Source organism: Parus major, chromosome 13 (genome assembly GCF_001522545.3).
Source record: "Parus major isolate Abel chromosome 13, Parus_major1.1, whole genome shotgun sequence".
NCBI classification, from domain to species: domain Eukaryota; kingdom Metazoa; phylum Chordata; class Aves; order Passeriformes; family Paridae; genus Parus; species Parus major.
Window position 1 is genome coordinate 7706117 of NC_031782.1, and position 12106 is coordinate 7718222.

Consider the following 12106-nt stretch of genomic DNA (forward strand, 5'->3'; position numbering starts at 1 on the left):
AGTGCCCTTGGATGGCCACAGTGCTCCAGCTCTGAGGGGCTCCACAGCTCTTCGTGGAACCACTCCCAGGCACGCACTTGGTGTAAGGAGCTGGTAAAAAACAGTGTATAAATTCTTCATGTACCTGACATGGAGAGTTTCCATCTCTGCTCCTGCTTTTTGAATTGATGCGGTGAGTTCTGCACTGCCTCTTGCTCTGGAAGGAGTGTGTTGGCTGTTCTTAGCCCTTTTCCTTCTTGTGGTTGATGCCCTTTTTTCCTTTTTTTTTTTTTTCCCCTGGATGAGTGTGTTAGGAAAACTCCCTGCTTCTTGTATCAGCCACCATGTGCCCTGGCCTGGTTCCCTTTGAGTGCTCAGAAACCATAGAAACATCTATTGAGTTTTGTGTGTGTCAGGGAGCTCAAGAGAGGAGGATTGGAAGGGAATTCCAGGGCTATTTGCAATTTTCACTTGCCCTGGACCCCTGTGATCCTCCCTGTGGAGGACAGCAGCACCCTGAGGTGGGAGATGGGGTTAATTTTGCAGAACCAGCCTGCATCCCTGACATGAAAGTACTTGGGACTCCAGCAAATGACTAAGTTTAAGTAGATTTAAGTTGTGAGGGGAGGCTGTGGGCGAGCAGGGCTCTGTGTCCAGGGAAGGGGTTTGTCTCCCTCAGGTGGCACCTGCCCGCAGCAACCCCAGAGATGCTGGAGCCAGGAGGTTGCACAGATGCCTCAGGGGTCTGTTGGAAATGAAGAGTTGAATTTATTGGAAGATGTGAAATTTCACTCTAATGGGCTGTTTGTTGTCATTTTTAGGGTGGCTTTTTGCCCTTGTAGGGTGTGGCAAACACAGCTGGATTAGCAGTGCCCTGGGCAGGTTCGTCCTTTCTGCTATCTCAGTCATGATTTAGTTGCAGAACTCTGAAAAACCAGAAACTCTGGGAGGAAACAGGGACTGTTCCCTAGGAGAGAGCATCACCACTGTCCCCATGGGCAGCCTGGCACCTTGCCTGTCCCAGCTCCTGGAGAGGGATTTTGATGATGCTCCAGGCACTCCTGGATGATGTCAGGGACTCTGACCTCAAATCTGCTGCCACATCTGCACTGGGAAAATGGCATTCACATCATCTTACCCCCAGGACCTGCACTCCAGGTGAGCTGTGGGGCTGCTCTTATCCTGACTTTGAAACCATCAATCACTGAATTACTACATCCACTAATTAACTTTATCTACTAAGAAGGTGAGGATAATTGTACTTCCAAACCAAGATATATCCCTGAAGAAGGAAGAAACTAAGCTTAAAGCATGCTTGTATTATTCAGCAGAAGCATATAGACAGGTTTTATTAAATCCAGCTGCGTATTCAAATGAATTTACTTATTTAGTTCCCTTCAGGGTAATCAAATAAACTCTGAGCTGTTTCAGGGTGTGGATGTGGTGAAAATGCAGAGGTAGAAGATGGATATTAAGTTGTGTGTGGTGACACATGCATCATCCCTCAGCCAGCAGTGCTTTGAGTTGCTAGTTTATAACTGAGCTGCAAGCAGAGGAGGCCTTAAAGGGATGAAGTGATCCAGAGCTCTGGAAATGGGGCTGAGAGAGAAAACAGTTTCTATAAGATGATTTAAATATCTTTAACATCTTAAGAGGAGAGGTTTGGGCCTTACAGTAAAACTGTACAGCAGTTTTGTTCTTTATGAAGTTCTGTAGGTTTATTGTTATTATTGAAATCCCATAGAGGATTTAGTTTTCTTTTTTAACCCTATGTTATATTCTACTGTTATTGTTGTAACAGCTATGAAGGATGTTGGGATTTGTTGCTCTTCTGCACTTGTTTGATTTGGTTTTGACGTTCCACTGATCGTGGATCACAGACCTGAATTTCAGTGTAAGGGCTGGATGGGTCTGTCTTCTCTTTCCCCAGTAACATTTGAACTTGGCCCATTTCAGCCAGATTTGACAGAAGGACAAAGACTGTAGAGAATAGTTTAAGTTTTGATACTGGGGGCAGGTTAAGGGGAAAAGCCTTTCTGATGCCCATGGTGAGGCAGGAGCCAGGCTGCCATACAGCTGCCTTGAGCTCAGGTTTGCACAGGGGCAGCAGAGAAGAGCAGATGTGCAGCCACCACAATGATGGAAATGTGTTTCTTGTTGGGCAGGACCAGGCCCTGGGACTGGGATCCCCTGGGATGTGTCCCAAGCTGTGCTTCCTGAGGCGAGGAGCATCCATGGTGCAGAGTGTTTCCCCTCCTCTTGAGGAGCTGTCAGCAGGTTGGGGTGTCCTGGTGAAGCTGGGAGGGGAGGGAGGGCTTGGCTGTGCACAGGGCTGGCACAGTGGGGCTGTGGTGCTTTCTCGAGCAGCTGCATCTGGGCAGGAGGAAAAGGAGAAAATGAGGAGCAGATGGGAGAGCTGAACAGTGAATAGGCTTTGAGCTGACCTTTCAGAGCAGGAGGATCTCTGCATTACACAGCTTTTTAATTGCATATTAGGAAACATTTCTTCACTAAAAGGGTTGTGAAGCATCGGCCGGACTGCCCAGGGAAGTGGTGGAGTTACTGTCCCTGGAGGGATTTAAAAGATGTGGCTCCTGATTTAATGGTGGGCTTGGCAGTGCTGGATTAATGATTGGGCTTGATCTTAGAGGTCATTTCCAACCTGAATGATTCTGTGGTTCTAACCAATGATTGTGGAGTGCTCTTAGCAGTCTTGTCCCCATCCCTTTCTCTGCCTCAAGCAGCAATGGATCTATACTTGCCTTCAAACTACTCAGTTGTTCTCCTACAACTCCTACAACTACAATTTCTCCTCTTTCCCAGTGAGATGCTGCTTTTGTGGTTCATCAGAACCCATTCCCTTCATTTCTCCATTTACTGGAGAGGCCTTCTGAAGCCAAAGTCTGTTTCTTGAGAGTTTAATCTGCCTCTGCTACTCATCCCTAAAATCATTCTCAGCTACACCATGATGTGACATCCCAAATGCAAGATTGTCACTTCAAGAAGGAAAAAAACAAAAGAATGAAGTTGATTAATGAGGGGAATTACTTCATGTGCATGTCTTCATTAATAGAAAGCAGAACAGGGAAGAGGCTTTGCAGAAGAAAAGTATGATATGAAACAGGGTTGTCTCCTATTTTATACATTTCCCTCAGAATACTAGGATTTATTTTTAGTTAAGCGGAGTGTTAGTCATTTTGTCCCTCTGGTGTGTAATGTTTGCCTTGTGAATTTTTCACTTGTGTGTTGCCTGGAAGACCACAGGCATCATCCTGCCCATCTCTTGCAGCAGGAGAACCTTTTGAGGAGGCAGGAAGAAAATGCATCATGCTCTGCCTGCCTAGAAGTAATGCAGCTTGTTACTGACAATAATTCAGCATTGAGTATCCAGCTCTATGGTCCCCAGCACAGGAAGGATATTGATCTGCTGGAATGAATCTAGAGGAGCCACCAGGATAAATAGAGGAGTGGAGAAGCTCTGCTGTGAGAAAAGGCTGAGAGAATTGTGACTTTTCAGCCTGGAAAAGAAAGCTTTGGGACATCCTAATTGCAGCCATGCAGTACCTGAAGGAGCTACAAGAGAGCTGGAGAGGGGCTGTTTACAAGGGCCTGGAGTGACAGCACAAGGGGCTTCACACTGACAGAGGGCAGGGTTGGATGGGATATTGGGAAGAAATTCTCTGTTGTGAGGGTGGTGAGGCCCTGGCACAGGTTGCCCAGAGAAGCTGTGGCTGCCCCATCCCTGGAGGTGTTCAAAGGCAGGTTGGATGGAGCTTGGAGCAGCCTGGGATAGTGGAAGGTGTCCCTGCCCATGGCAGAGGAGCTGGGTTTAGGCAGCCTTTAAGGTTCCTTCCCACCCAGACCATTCCATGATTCTGTGACTAATAGTGTCCTTTTCTAATGACAGATAACTGCACCAATATAATCAATTAATGGACTTAAGGTAAAAAAGAATCACAACACAGACACTGCTCAATGCTGGCTTTTCATTTTGGGGAATAAATGCTCTGTCACAATTGAAATACTCCAATACAGGCCATTCTCATGTATTTATTGTCCAACTCACACTGAGGAGCTATTGGAGCTAAGCAGGTCAGCATCTTCAGAAAGTTTTATTTTGGGAGCCTTGGACAGTGAGCTAATATCTTCCTTTGGCTGCAGCGTTGAAAATCCAGATCTATCCACTGAAGTCAGCTGTAATGTATAAGCCAGAAATCAACTGGTAAGGATGGTAAAACTCTGGTTTTGATTAATTTTCAAGACATAAAGTAAAGCCAAATGTGTTTTTCTAGGCTGATGTCTGTGAGAGGAGTTGAAGAAGCATGTGTAGAAGATGGTTCCCTGGCATAAAAACCAGCACAGTGAAGCACTGGAACAGTGACTTTGGTTACAGTTCTAGACCTTGACTATAAACAGTGGAGTCTGGGGTTTTCTCCTCTCAGCAATTAAGAATTTCAGTTAGTAGACAACTTAGGGAAAGTCTGTGCAAGCTTTTCGTGTGTGACCCATAAATATAATATGAATGTAGACAGAATGATGTGTGAGAAATGAGGAACACATGCTTTAGCCTCTTCCTGGTGGCAACTCCTCCGTGCCACTGTGATTCCTTTTTTACCAGAAAGCTCCAAGGCATGCACTTAACCAGGCATTTTGGAAATGGCAACACCAGGAAACCACATATGGCATTAATAACAAACTACTTTTACAAGAGAACTGTAGGAGTAACTTAAAATTGAACTGCCTGATGTCTTGATGAGTTTCCTCCACCTATGCAATTATCTCAAAGTGCTGATTGGATGTGCTTGAGTTGCAGCCTGGGAGAGTGGCTGGAGGAGCCCTGTGTAGCTCTGGGATTGCTCTGTGTGCAAACCAGAGCAGCAAGGCAGCATTTTAACTCTCCAGCAGGTCTACCAGAAATCCCATGTAAGGTATGAGAGGCCACACTGTGGCAAATCCTCATGGGCTGTGTGGACCCCAAATTTTCCTGGTTTTTTTCAATAGGCAGTTGCTTTCCAGGCCTTGGGTGGTAGCTCATGCATGGACACAGTTGCCTGTGGTGTCCAAAACACATGATATGGGTGTTTTGGCTGGTTCTGCATTGCTAGACTTGATACTTTTAAACACTGTGTGGTGCGATGAGGGCTTCTGTTGGTGAGGTATTTCATTTTCTTAGCCAGGCTAATCAAGGTTATAACTGTAATTTAGGTTTCAGTCCTGTGTTTGTTCTATGTTTTACTCATAAATATTCAGACTGCAAGGAGTGTCTCCTGTGTGTGAAGTCATTTGCACACATACCTCTCCCAGTAAGAGCCCAAAAGACAGAAGTAACAAACATTCATTTTACAAGGCAAACTTTGTAGTTCCAGTCTTTTTCATTTTATTTTAATATCAGTTTTGTGGCCAATTCATGTAATTATTTGCCTAGAGGGAAAACCCTCTAAATAGGGAAAGCAGATCCAGTGTGTTTTCCTACTACATCCATTTGCTGCCTCTCTCATGTGGAAGCAGCAATGATTTTTTTTGAAGCCCAGTTCTTCATGGCAGCAGTTTATTTTCCTTTTGATTTAGAGGTAATTCTTCCACAGGGGTAATAAAAAGTTGTCTTATATCCCACCCAGCAGAGGAATTGCAGATGCATTTGTTTATCCTCTGTGATTCCAGTGGTTCTGGAGAGGGAGAGGAGAGGGCCTGGTGAAGGTGCTGACAGCAATGCCAAGGAGAACAGTGCAGCCCAAATTGCACTGGCAGAGGTTTGGTTTCTGGCTTCTCAAGCAGCTTTTCCTCTGGTTTTGTGCTTTGAGTGTTGAGTGCAGCAGCTGGATCTGCATCTCTGTTTCCAGTGCATTTGGGTCCAGCCCTGTGGTACAGAGGCTTGGTGTCTAGGCAGAGCAAAACTGAGAAAACCAAGAAGTTTTCTCATTAACCACCAGAGAGAAGTAATCCAAACAGAAGCTGTCAATGACAGTGGTGTGGAAAGACTATAAAGGCAGGAAGCTGAAGAAGTGTTTGCTTGTAACGCCAACATTCTTCCAAAATTACTTTCCTAGTTAAAAATTGCATTCCCGGCTCAGAGGCCATCACCTCTCTCAGAGATGGATATTAAGAAAATATATCTAAAGCCCAACTGGACATCAAATGCTTGAAGAAAGCAGTTACACAGAACACATGGAATTCATTTAAGCCTCAGAAATTTGGGGGAAGTTGGGGGACTCTTTCTTCCATAAGAGTACTTTGCTGTTTTGGAAGAAAACTGGTGCACTGTGATGGACAGATGAGTTCTTGCCTCTGAAATGGTGATCTGGCATGTCTGCCAAGGAGCCACAGCAGTCTGTGCTGGAGAAGTGAAAAAACTGGCTCTATTTTGGCATCTCCAAGTGACCTTCCTCAAAAACCCTAGCAGTGCCCTATGTAGCCCCAGCCCAGTGTTTGTTTTCCACTCCTTTGGACCAGTCAGCGTTATATTTGATTCCAGACATTTCTCTTGAGCATCTTTGAGAAGACATCCAAAACAAAGAGGAAGCTCTGTGCACAGACAGAAGGCGGCACATCTTGTGGTTAAAGAAGAGGCAGCTCCTACAGGGAAAAAGGTCCCTTATCTCATTTGAAACCCTGCAGAATGTGGTTGACATGTCTGGAAGACAGCTGGGAATTGAAGCACTCTGGTGAGCTCAGGCTAGCGATGCAAAGGAGGGGCTGAACAGTGGGCAGAGCCCAGTGCTGCCCCAAAAGCTTTCTGAGGATAGAGCTTGGATTTTTTTCTTTTTTTTTCTGGTTTTGTCTGTTTGTTTCTTTCTTTCCCAAGGCTTTCAGAAGTGCTGGGAGCGTTGGTGCCCTGTGGAATGGAGATGGGCTCTGCCTGTAGAGGCTGGCTCTGCGAGGCCGCCGGATGCCCGGTGGGGCCAGCCTGGCCTCCGAGGTGGCTGCTCCCTTGCAGAGCCGTCTGGTTTGCATTATGGGTGAAGTTTTTAGCAAATTACTGCTCCTTTCTGCTCCATTTCCATCAAAGAATGGGCAGAGGCCTCCCAGCAGTCAGTGGACAGATTTTTTGGAACAGAGCACAGATCTGGGGGAGTTTTTTGTTAACACACGCTTGGCTCTTATCAGGCTGCTCTGCATCCTTTACCTGACACCTCTGTTGGGGGATTTTTTGCTGGCAGCCTGGGCTGTGGGACACGGGTCCCCCTGCAGAATTATTTCAGTGCCTTTGAAGGTTTGGTGATGCTGAGCCCTGCCAGATTGTGTGGGCAATGCCCAGGCTGTGCTCAGGTGGCATTTTTGGAAAGAAACGTGGGAGAGGGGTGAGGGCTGGATGGTCTCTGTGGGTGAGGAGGACTCAGCTCATCCCACTGCCCAGAGCAACCCCATCTTTTGGGATCTCCCACAAGACTGGGACTGGATGTTACATGCAGGGAGATGAGATTTTGGGGAACCCCTAAATGCCCTTCCTCATAAAAAGAAGTGGGGCTTTCTAGCTGAACAAGGACAGCCTGGCTCCGAGGCCGTGCAGGATGCGGCCTGCATGTGTAAATTGTTTCCAAATGGAAACAGTTATTCTTTCAAGGATTAAAAAATAATCACATCTCATCAGCGTTGCTGTTTAGTGCTTGTAAGAGAATTGTAGAAGCTGTTTGGTTTTGGATTTTTTTTTTTTTAATGGTGCAAAAACTATCATTGAGAAAAGTGGGCATCAGAGAAAAGTGGGTTTTCAGTTTGCATGTAGTCATGGAGCAAAGAGGAATTCGTGCTAGACAATACTGAAATAGCTTTTTTCAAACAAAAAGAAAATTGTTAGCAAAGGTTTGTCGATAATCATGTTCGTTGCTTAAAAAATAGTATTTAAAGTATTGTGATATAAATGGTCTTAATGCTTAAACACGACAGCTCTTGGTAGGAATGTTTCCAATGTTTTGTCATGCTGCTGGCTGATATGATTTTGGGGTCTCGCACCAGGGACCCAGAAATCAGGGCTGATGAAGGAGCAACCTCCTGCCCAGGATTCCTCCAGGCTCACAGCAGTGAGCGGTGTGTGCTTGGGGTAGTTCCTCGTATGACCATAAATTAAATAATGTATTTAAACACAATTATTGAAATGCATTAGAAAGGACAAATGATTAGTACAGCAGCAGTGGTATTGTATGGAGTAGAAACATGTTATTTTTTAAGGGCTTTTGATTCTTCTGCACTGAGGACTTCAGGGAGGGAAGAGGAGTAGCAGTAACTGGGGATGAGGTGACATCTCAGAGCAAGTCTCTTGGACTCAGTCTATTCACAGTTAGTGCCAGTGATTCCCAGCTGCTATTTAGAGGACTCACAGTTAATTTCTTGTTTCTCATTCCCTTTTCTCCCCTTTCACTTCAGCTGGGAAGCTGGGAGTAGCCACAGCAACCTGGCTGCCTTCCTCCACTTTCCTTGTGACAGGCCTGGCAGGGTGTGCTTGGCCACAGCTTTTGCCAGAGCTTTCTTCTCACACAAAAATGTGCTGAGGAACCACATGGCCAGCAGACACTGTCCTGCCTGTGAGGATTTACAGCGTGGCCTATAGGAAAGGATGGTCCCTGTTCCCTGCCTGTGCTGCAGATGACCCAGGGCCTTTTGCAGGGATACTAAAATTTTGTCATGTTCTTTTGTTCCTTGAAATATAATATTCTACCCTTTTTTGAAACCACAGAGTCAGAGATGGAAAGGCAGCCCTTTGAATTTGTCTAAATTTGACTGCAGGGTTCCTTCCGACCCCTGTGCTAATTTTTATCAGAGCAGGAAACATTAAAAATAACCATAAGAGAAGATTTCCCAACTCAGAAGGATTGTCCTCTTAATAATCTCTGGCTTTGTTTTTACTAGATATTTCCCCCCCTTAAAATTCCTGTAATGCTTTAAGAGCAGGTCCATCCCTGCCAGCAGCAGTGAGGACACTGGAGGGGGATGGCAGAGGGCCAGGCTGGCACCTTGGCTTGCTCTGAGCCAGAGGTGAGTGATGTACGTGGGAAATGCTTGTTATTTATTGGAAGAGCTTTTGCATGTGAACCAGAGCTTGCAAGCTCCACATCTTCCCTTTTGGGTGAGCTCAAAACTGTTCTCAAGCCTTCAGCTGACCTCAGCAATGGACGGATCTCCTTTTTGCAATGAGAGGTCATATTTTGGTGCTGTATCTCAAGACTTCTGATCTCCTACTGTGAAGCAAAGTAAAAAATACATCAGAATTTGTTTTAAAATGCATCTGAATGTGGCCCCTTACTCTGAAATTGAAATGCTGTGTGGCAAAACCAAGGCATGCATCAAGACTACATGATATAGTAACAAGCCCTGCTCAAGCTCCAACATCTTATCTGACCCATGTCTGCATTCTCAGGGTCAAGGTATAATTGGTATCATTAAATAATAGATCATCAATGTATACCATAAAGTGTATTAAATTTATAAATAACATCCAGCTGATGGCAAAGGGAGAGTACCATTGGATCACTGTGGATCATTATTCCTACAGGAGCACCTGTGCCTATGTTACTCTTCATGAGGGGTGAAACCAAGGCATGTAATTCCAATTATCCCTCACCTCTGCTCCATCACCAGCTGTCCCCACTAACCCAGCTCCTCCTGCTCCAGCTGCCTGACAGTTCCAGACACATGTTGCAGATGTATTCTCTTGGCAAAACTGGCAGCAAAAATTTTTCTTTTCAAATGGGGAAGGGTGTCCCATAGAGCTGGTTTGGCCAGGCTGGTCCTGGAACACAGCTGGTCCTCAGTGTGGTCAGAAAATGAGATGTAAGTGGGTTACCAGCTGGGAAGGGCCTCTAGGGTGATCTGGGACCCCAACAGTGTGGGTCCTTGAAGCACCCATGGTTGACAGGTTTTGTCCCACTTAGGCAGTGCAGTGATGATTTTGGTCAGAACTGTGTTTTGGGGAAAAGTGATTGACTTTTCCCTCTATATTGTTTTAAAACACTGGGTTTGTCCTAGGCACAAGGTTCGTCCCCTCTTGATGTAGTGAGTAATGAGCTGTCTGAATTGTGATCACTGTGTGTGATTTAGAACAAAGGACTGTGATCAAGAGTGAGTGAATTTGCTCCCTGGGCAAAAAGTAGAGCCTAAAGCCACTGAGATGCTTTCTATTGCTTGGGATGTCCAAGCAGAAAACTTCTTTTTCATACACTTTTCCTGGTTGTTTAAGCTGAAGTAATTTTTATCCCCTCAAAATAAAAACTTCTATAGAGATTTGTTTGAAGTGGGGAAATAGAGGGTTACTTGTTGTTTTCCTGTTCCTTGTTTATCAAATTAATTAGAGATTGCTTCATCTTTAATTAAAATGACATGGAGGAGAATTCAAATAAAAGACAATAGCAGTCTCAACACATGAGCACTCCTGAGATTTGCAGGCTGTCAAGTCAGGCAGCCCAGATTTCAGATGTTCTCTCTGCTATACCCATGAAATCTCCTGGCTGCTCTTGGGAACCCTGCCTTGCTCACACAGACATTTGGCTAGGCAGGTAGAGCAGAGTCAATTAAATCTCCATCCCAGACTAGTAAGGTATTTAAAAGTCTGTGTTAGTCTTGTCCATTCAGTGCTGTGGCTGGCCAAGAGCCCCTCTGGAACCCTGATGGATATTGTTTCTCACAGGCATTACATGCTTTCCCTCAAACATCTGAATAGGCCATTGTTTTTTGCTTCTGGATGTCTCTGATACAAGAATAGCTAAAAGCTGAAGAATTGGCATTTTATATTTACAAAAATAATAATTCTGGGACTTCTACTCCTCTGAGAAGTTGAATGTGCTGCCAGTTCTCTGCTCAGATCCCATGTCTGATCCTCTGCAAGTCAGGGAGTTGCATCAGGAGCTTCAGATGAATCACCTTAAACTTAGTTTCAGGAAAGAAGCCCTATGAACCTGATGCCATTCCCAGAATCTACATGCTTTTAGAATCTAAAGAATTGAGGTGAGATAAAGTATATAGGAGGTGTAGTTTGGTTGTGACCTGCAAGCCTTTGTATTAACAGACACAACTGCTTTATGTGTATTTTTCATTACCACTATGTATCTGTTGAGTACTGAGGGTTCCTTATAAGAAAAAATGCACATCTCATGAGGAATATAGCCTATGCTTCTGATCACTTCAGAAACCTCTTGTGTGTAAAGAAATCCTCATTTGTTTTCAAGTGAACTTCTCTTGTACAGGTCCCCCAGCCCCTGTAAGCCAGCAACTGATGATCTGCCCAGCTCATCTGGATTTACTTCTTTATCCTAACAGAACTCTGTTCCCCAGGGTTTCAGGCCCCATCAGCATAGCCATTGCAGATTAATTTATTCCTTATCAGTGGCTGTGAGCTGCAAGGATGCTCTTTTTAATGCAGCCAGTTCACCTCCTCTTACCCACCTCTGCCTCTTTTGCCCAATTTCCCTATCATGTATGAGATAAACTAAAAAAGACTCACCCCAATCAGTTCCCTAAGAAATACAGATAGCTTTGGTGCTTTAGCACTGTACCACAGTTGCTTTGGTAGATCCTCATGGTTCACAAGGCTGTAACGTGGGAGATGTTTCATGCCAGCATGTTGGGAGGGGGATATGCATATTCCATACATGTGGCTGTGCAGGGCAGGTGTAGGAGGGAGCACAGGAGCTGATCCCAAGGCACAGCTTTGCAGGTGGAACCCTTGCATTTGCCACAGGCAATGGATTTACAATAACTTGTGTGTGTCACTTTGTCCCCAAAAGTGCCAGCTCCAGCTGATGACAGGGGCAGCTTTGGCCTTAGAGCACCTGTGCTTCCTCCCTCCCCACATCCTTATCAAAAGCAATGTTTCCTTTGACCCAACACATTCAGTGGTTTGGTGTTAATTAAGTGCCAGAAATGCAGGGGAATTCACCATTTTCCATATTGATCCAGCAATTCTAGAAACAGGAGGCCTGAGGAAGAACTGGGATGACTGAGTTAACTGCTTTAGCAGTAATAAATGGTTCAGATCCAAAGTTGATGTGAATCACTCAAGGATCTGCTCAGTTTAACCAAATCAGGCATGTTTTACTGCTGCTGTTTTTGACTTTCAAAACCTCAGGGAGTCCCAGGCAAAGTGCCAGAGCAGGGTCACCTTATCCCTGTCACTAATCCTGTCGCTTCCTTTCACGCTCCT